The sequence below is a fragment of the Triticum aestivum genome, chromosome 4B (genome assembly GCF_018294505.1).
Source record: "Triticum aestivum cultivar Chinese Spring chromosome 4B, IWGSC CS RefSeq v2.1, whole genome shotgun sequence".
Lineage (NCBI taxonomy): Eukaryota > Viridiplantae > Streptophyta > Magnoliopsida > Poales > Poaceae > Triticum > Triticum aestivum.
Genome location: NC_057804.1, coordinates 4680177 through 4688238, shown reverse-complemented (window position 1 = coordinate 4688238; position 8062 = coordinate 4680177). Strand labels below are relative to the sequence as shown.

Sequence of the window (8062 nt, the reverse complement as noted above, 5' to 3'; positions counted from 1 at the left end):
ATTGTTATGCACTAGCGTGTATGTGTGAAATAGATGGATTATGGTTCCGTACCCAATAAGATGGATATGTGTGTGTGTTAGAGAGAGAGGGAGAGGGGGGTAGAGAGTGAGGAAGAGGGAGGGAGATTGTGCGTCTGTGTGTGTGAGGATTTGATGGTAAAAAAGGTCGCCAATGTCGTAATATTGAACTCTTAAAGTTAATGTGGCCCGTTGCAACGCATGGGCGTTCTTCTAGTTAGGATAAAAAACGACTTCCCTGACATGATAGAAAATCACATAGTACACCATATGATGGAGTGAATTTATAATCTTTAATGCAAAACCAAAAAAGCGAAACAGGGTGTCGACCAACACTAGTAGATTGTGCATAACTGTACTATCAGGGCCACTTACATTTTTATCACCAATATTGATGTCAACCGTTTCCTCTTGTTAAGATTCAGAATTCCCATCAATTTGGTTTCTCTTCCTCCACAAAATCGCCAATTCACCATTTGGAATGAACGAAGCATATCACTCTTATAATTTTATCAAGAGCGCCTCTCTCATGTATCAACTTATCCACATATTGTATCTTCTTCCACCATGCTGGAATAAATGAATAATTGAACATATAAACCCCGCTAGGCTACCCGCCTAGCGAGGGCACTTGCGAGCGCTAATGCTTCTGGGTCGTTCGATCTTTTCACTGTAGTGCGATTTTACTTGGTGGCATTCGGTCAACCATTGGTTGTTTTGCACATTTACAGCAGCTCCACGAGAGAATGACTGGTGGGACTGGTTAAGTGTAGTGTCCAGGCAATCAGGTGGGTTTGTGTGATTCTACGTATCAGAAATATGCAACCAGCGAGGTGTGCGGTCCTTTCCGTTCTCAAGCCCCGCACCCCTCTCCTCCCTCGAGCCACCAATCCCTCCATCCTCGAGCCCCGCGTCCCCGCCTCCATTGCTCTCCATCACCACCGCGCCTCTTCCTCTCCCTCGCCCCTCTCCTCCCCCGCACTCGAAATCTCAAGGCATGGTCGCTGCCACCTCTCCTATCTCTCTTCCCACAGGACAACACCCCTACGTTCTTTCTTCTCTGCTGCTGGGAGTTGTTGTTCCAGATCCGGCGCAGGTCGCCGCCATGTGAGAGTAGGGGGATATGGTGTTCATGATGGGCATGGAGGAGCACAGCAGGACGGCGATGGGGGGAGGGAGCAGCGAAGCAAGGGCTCTAGGCGGTGCTCGCGTCACGCTGGCCATCACTTCCGACATCGTCACCAATCTAGGTTGCCCATCTGCAGCCTCCCCATCTTCCTCCCCTGTTTTTTTACCTCAGTTGTATGATGATTCTGATTCAGTTTCTTAATTTATGATTTTCCAGATTTGAGATAGAAAAGAAGAACAAGGTGAATCCTCTTTCTCACACAACCATGTTGGTCCCCACATTTTAGTTTTGATGCTATGGTTTATTGTATCCATGCTTGTATTCAACTTCCTTGAACAGTCTATTTTCTTGCAGTAGAATCATCCAATGGGGATTCCAGTTTCTCAATTTATTGTTTTCCATATTTTAGATAGAACACAAGAGAAACAATCTTGTGCAAGAGTTTGATAAAGAAAAAGGTGAATCCTATTTCTCACACAGCCGCCTTTGTTCTCGCATTTTAGTTATGATGTTCTGGTTTATTCTATCATGTTTGTATTCAATTTCTTTGAACCATCTATTTTCTTGCGCTAGAATATTGCAATGGGGAATTTATTGCAGGCCTAATTGTCCTTTAGATGATTTTGTAACCTTTAGTTCATTTTAGGTAATTTATTACATGGCTTGTTCGTTGGACGGTCTCTAAAGTAAAATTAGGAGAACAGTAAAGCATACTCTCTATGTTTTGCAAATCAAAACTATATTGAAGCCGCCATCATGCTTAATCATGGGCTGCCCATGATTAATCATGGGCAGCTCTCTCTGTATATATACGTCAAGCTATCGCTTGAGGCCGCCATCATGCTCGGCTGCAAAATTTTGTATCTCTTCATGATCACTGTCCGCACCAGCATTGTCCAGGATGCGCGGATTGATTGTCAACTCGCTTGACATCTGGTACTTAGTGGCTTACTTTTACTACTTAAATAATACTGAACTAGAATATTGCAATGGGGAATTTATTGCAGGCCTAATTGTCCTTTAGATGATTTTGTAACCTTTAGTTCATTTTAGGTAATTTATTACATGGCTTGTTCGTTGGACGGTCTCTAAAGTAAAATTAGGAGAACAGTAAAGCATACTCTCTATGTTTTGCAAATCAAAACTATATTGAAGCCGCCATCATGCTTAATCATGGGCTCCCCATGATTAATCATGGGCAGCTCTCTCTATATATATACGTCAAGCTATCGCTTGAGGCCGCCACCATGCTCGGCTGCAAAATTTTGTATCTCTTCATGATCACTGTCCGCACCAGCATTGTCCAGGATGCGCGGATTGATTGTCAACTCGCTTGACATCTGGTACTTAGTGGCTTACTTTTACTACTTAAATAATACTGAACTAGAATATTGCAATGGGGAATTTATTGCAGGCCTAATTGTCCTTTAGATGATTTTGTAACCTTTAGTTCATTTTAGGTAATTTATTACATGGCTTGTTCGTTGGACGGTCTCTAAAGTAAAATTAGGAGAACAGTAAAGCATACTCTCTATGTTTTGCAAATCAAAACTATATTGAAGCCGCCATCATGCTTAATCATGGGCTGCCCATGATTAATCATGGGCAGCTCTCTCTATATTTATACGTCAAGCTATCGCTTGAGGCCGCCATCATGCTCGGCTGCAAAATTTTGTATCTCTTCATGATCACTGTCCGCACCAGCATTGTCCAGGATGCGCGGATTGATTGTCAACTCGCTTGACATCTGGTACTTAGTGGCTTACTTTTACTACTTAAATAATACTGAATTTTGGTCATGTTGCTTCTATTTTATCCTGTTGGTGACATTGTTTATTTTATCTGAAAGCATTATTATTCCACCCTCATCAGTTGGATGGCTTTTAGGACTTGCTGATCTCCCTCTTTCTTCTAACTGACTAGCTGATCTTAATTTACCCATAAAGGGAAGAGGGCAGTAATAGATATAAAAAAGAACGAGAAGAAAGCAGCATTGAGTTTTCTTTTCTTTAGCTGTAGGTAAAATTCGCTGTTCAGTTCAAGATAAACCAGTTTATAGGTGTTCACTTGTATAATCGTAGAAGCTTGGTTCTAATAAACTTGTTTGCCTTTTCCAAATTAAGCTGGTTGTGGTGGGACAGTATACTCCCATGCGTCCACTAGCAGCTATAGCTCCCAAACATGATTTGTGTCGTCCCAATTTGGAGTGGACTTGTTCGTTAGTGCAGCTAGCTAGCATATATTGGATAATATGGATCGGCACTGTACTCTTGGTTGTTAGTTTAGCTACCAAATTTGTTCTATATAGAGTTTACAAAGCTGCATGCCATCAAGATTGTAGCCAATTAATACGCATGCATCTATATGCCTCTCTTCAGCCGGTTCTTGTATTGTCTTGCAACATGACAATCTGTTGCATTTTAGTCTTGCATGCCTGCTCCTTATTTGCTTTGTCAATGTTCGTGTGTGCCCAACTCAGTTGTTGCTACTTTTATGCATGTGCTTTCTCATGTGCAGATAAACTCCTACTTTAATATGTGCACTTCTAGGTTTGGCGCAGTACTTGCTGTCGTTGGTTTAGTATGTGTTCTTCACAATGTAATTGGCTATTTTGTTGCTAGGCAATGCATGCAAGTTAGTTCACTACACAATAAATTAACCTTCAGTTCCAGGGTCCAATAGGTCTTCTGTTTGTTGCTTAGTCGTACTATTGCTCATTGCTACATGCAAGCCCATTATCAGGTTAGTTAATTGATTTGTGGCTCACTCATGCATGCAAGTTAATTAACTATCCAGTAAAATTAACCTCTGCTTTCTGGGTCGGGTAGGGCAGGTTCCTTTTCAGGTTCATTAGCTATTTTGTTGTCCCTTGATGCATGCAAGTTAATTAGCTATCTAATAAATTTAAGATGTGGTTTTCCTGTTTGGTAGGTCTTTTGTTTGTTTCCTTATACCACTATTCTTTTTGTTCGTTTGCTCGCTAATGCACGCGGTTAATTGACTGGTCGTTCTTGTTGCTCGTCGATGCATGCAAGTTAATTAATCATCCAATATAAAGAATCTTATGCTCTCAGGTCCAGTAGGTCTTTTATTTTCTGCTCTGTTTGCAGTCTAACACCCTACTTGTTATCAAAGAAAAGGAGGTAGAATCTGACATTATCCATGTTAGTGCTAATAGATGTAAGGACGCAAAGAAACAAATGATTTCACGAACCAGATATCGTAGGGAAATCAGCAAAGAAGGTAAACTTACACAAAGAAAAAGAATATTGTTTGTTACTTTATTTTCTCCTACTGAATTATCTTTTTAAACCATCTTTGTTCATCACCTAAATATGCACGGAAGAGGATCACTTTAGCCGATGGGAAACTACCTGTTTCTCCCCCCATTTATATCACATGTTAACATGGATTGCTCGTTACATTCAATAGGTATCCGTGGTCACTGATGAGGCAAGTGGCCAAGGTGAGATTTGGAAGGACGGTGCCACAAATGAACTTAATGGACAAGCTCACAGGTAAAAAAAAGTGTGGTTTGACATTTTTTTCCATATTCTATGGCTTTCCTTGTTAAATTTCTGAAAAGAAATTTAGAAAATCATACTGAATGTGAACCTTCATTTCATCTGCATCTATTTCCGCTGCATCGTATTTTCACTACCAGTCACTCAGTAAGGTCTTAACTTCTCCAATGTTTTGCATTATTGGATCCAGAGATGTATCGACATCTTCTGTTCTTGAAGGTCTGAATCTATTTACATTTGTCTGAAGAACAAAATGGTTGTTAACAAGTTTAGTATCTCAAGATCTTTCTCAATGTTGCTTGTGCTTGAGCTGCTATTCTGAAACATAGCTGTTGAGGTGCTTATCTTTTAGTTTGAATTTTGTTAATAGGGTCTGAAGGAGTAGGGCATTTTGGAGACCGAGCTCCATGGAGCCCTTTATTTTGGAAAATTCAAATTCATAAATTTCAGTTTCAAAAAATTCTGAAAACATGCACATGTATGCAAGGATGTTAAGTGTATGTGTGAAAATTTTCAGTATAAAATAGCTTGAATTGCAAGCTGCACAAAAAATCATAGACTTTGAAGATGAACAGTACATATGCTAAAAAGCCCCAAAATTTTCTTTTTTGTGTAGCTCACATTTTAATGTGTTTCGACCTGATAATTTGCACACATGTACATTATGTATCTAGGTATATGTGTGTTTATTTTAGAATTTTTTGAAACTGAAAAGTTTGAATTTTGAAGTTACCGAATAAAGGTCTCCATGGAGCTCAGTCTCCGTTTGGCATTTTCCGGTCTGACGCTATCATAACTGTACTATTTTAAGATGACTACAAATTGCCGGAATTAATATATGTCACAACCCGCTGATCATGAACAGCAAGCAACTCCTACCCATGTCCTAAACGTGGATATTGCAAAGAAAGGTACGACATGGTAACCAACACGGGCAACAAGATAGTATAATCCTTCAACATAAGTAAAACATAAGATAGGGAATTCATGATGCTTGCCTTCCTGGTCAACGTCCTGATGAAGCTGTGGATCGAACTCGTAATACCCCTCATTGCCGGACTCTATTGAAACGATGAAGAACCTTGGAAAAGAACCAAACGGAGGAAAATCAATATTCATGAATTTCCAGAATGTGTACAGTGCATGAATTGTATGCGATGTCATCCAGAAAGTTGAAAATGAAGCTACTAGAATTGGGAATAACATTTTCTTAGAGTCCTAGAATGCAAGTTATGAATTTTTAAAGATTTAAAGACATTTTGTTAAAGTGCATCTTCCTTTATTTCTAAGCAACAATACTGACTAAGCTTATATATGTCTGTTCCTTAGAAAGGGGTTATGGAGTAGTACGAGAAAGGGGATCCAGGAGCAACCAACATATATAAGCTTAGTACTACTCCAAACCAAACTAGAATGATTTTGTTATGTATTTTCTAAGTTCAACTCTGAGATCTTACACTGATACCTTGTTTAGAATGTGTTTTTTTAATTAAGGCCGATTTATTCTCATCTAATATTATGTATGTATATGTGTGCTCTCAGTGATGGATAGTTTGGTGCTATCGTGCCTGTATCCAGATGATGCACTCTCATATTAGCTGCAATCAGATTTTTTAACTGTGCATATAATCTCTGACAGATCTGCAATCACCAAGGTGCTCACAGAAATATCTATCTAACTGATCATGCTGGAGTGGAGCTGCTGCTTTCATACTTTAGCTTATTTACGTACTTTCTGATTCAAAGGTTCGCTGTTTGTCTCATCTATTTTTTTCTGCGAATCGCTGTTTGTTTTATCTGCTACTTTGTCTTTCTAAACTGGTGATGATCAATGCTGAAAATACTTTACGAGTCTGTATACATATTGCAAGTCAACGGGTTGAGCATTTTTATGTGATTTTCCTGATAAATCAAATGTTAAAATGAAAACTTTTATACACAGGGAAGTCTAGCCTTTGTCTGACAGTGTGACGGGCAAGTAAATTAAACAATGTTGAATATGACCATGTTTTTTCATAGCAAATCAATCTCTCTTTCTATGATCTATAGACAGGTCATGGCTAACATTATCAAGCATCAACAGCAAGCAACAAGCAGCCAACAGCAAAGAAGGGACAGGAGCAAAGCAGCCAGCAGCAAAGAAGGGACAGGAGCAAAGCAGCCAGTGGCAGCTAACAGCAAACAAAATCAGCAGCATGCAGCCAGCAACATGCAGAGGCAATTTCTCACCATGATGTAAGTGGCAAGGTCGGACAGAGCAGAGCAACGAGCTCCGTACAGCGACAATGGCGGTCAACGTCAGGGAAGAAGTAGGAGGGACCTGCGACTTCGAGTCCTTGGTCCAGAGGAGATGCGGTCCCTGGAGCTGTTCGGTGAGGAGGATGACCGCGCCGCCACAGTGGCGGCCGACGGAACCGGCGAAGACGGCCTCATTCCAAGAGGCTGCTGCACGTCGGTGCCCAGAATCACCATTAAAGGAACGGCAGGAGTAACAATGGAGCTAGGGGAACTACCTAGGAGCAAGAACGCACCGGAACACAAGTGGTTCACGGCGGTGTCCAGCAGGCGTGCATGTCGGAGCGGGAGGCATGGACGTCGACCCGGACTGAGGGCTAGCGTATCCCGCCGATTCCTGCGCTGGTGTTGCAACGGCGACCTGCGCCCCCAGTGAGCTAGACGAGAAAGGGGATCCAGGAGAAGAGGAAATGAAGCGAGGGTAGTGGGCTGGAGTAAGAGATAAGGTGAAGGAGCATGGGTTCACGGGCGTGTGTGGCATGTCCCTGCGAGATGGTGATAAGGCGATTTTGTCATGACCTGGAAGGCCCACTGCTAAGTGGCAAAGGGCTGGAAGAAAATAAAAACAAATGAAATTGGCTGGATATCTCTTCCTCTGTTACTCCTTCATAAGCTTCTCAGGATTACCATGCTCTAAATTTTTAGAATATCTACTTATATAATATAACTATGAAATTTCAGTATATATGCAGTATGCATAGATCTTATTATTTCACATGTTTTTATGATGAAAACGCATCCAGAGAAAGGTTCTAATGTAATGAACTGTATTTATTTATGATTGCTCTTCCATCCTAATAATATTAGAAGAATTTGTCCTTGCTTTGTTACTTTTCACATGTTATGTTTAACGTTATTGTCCAAATGGACGTGCCTTATTATCCAAATTTTACTTTTCACTAAGATTCATAAATTTGATTGATGAACAAGGTTACAAAGAAAGTAGCCGACATTTATCGAGTTGTTGAACCATGCAATTCATGTTATGAACAGGTTTTAAAAAATGGTCTGGGTGAAAAGTGTTGTTCTATAAATAGCTTTATGCCATTTTTTAGCCTTTCCTGATTTTACTATGTTAGCTTTTATTAAAATTTGT

The 8062-nt window shown here is 40.5% G+C and overlaps 1 long non-coding RNA gene across 1 annotated transcript; it reads right to left on the bottom strand.

Moving 5' to 3' along the window:
* Positions 1-5383: 5383 nt before the first annotated feature.
* Positions 5384-7445, bottom strand: LOC123090502 (uncharacterized). The gene is made up of 3 exons (XR_006442448.1): positions 7203-7445; positions 6901-7116; positions 5384-5752 (listed from the first exon to the last, which is right to left on the bottom strand). It is a non-coding gene; the product is annotated as an uncharacterized lncRNA (long non-coding RNA).
* Between the last annotated feature and the right edge of the window lie 617 nt (positions 7446-8062).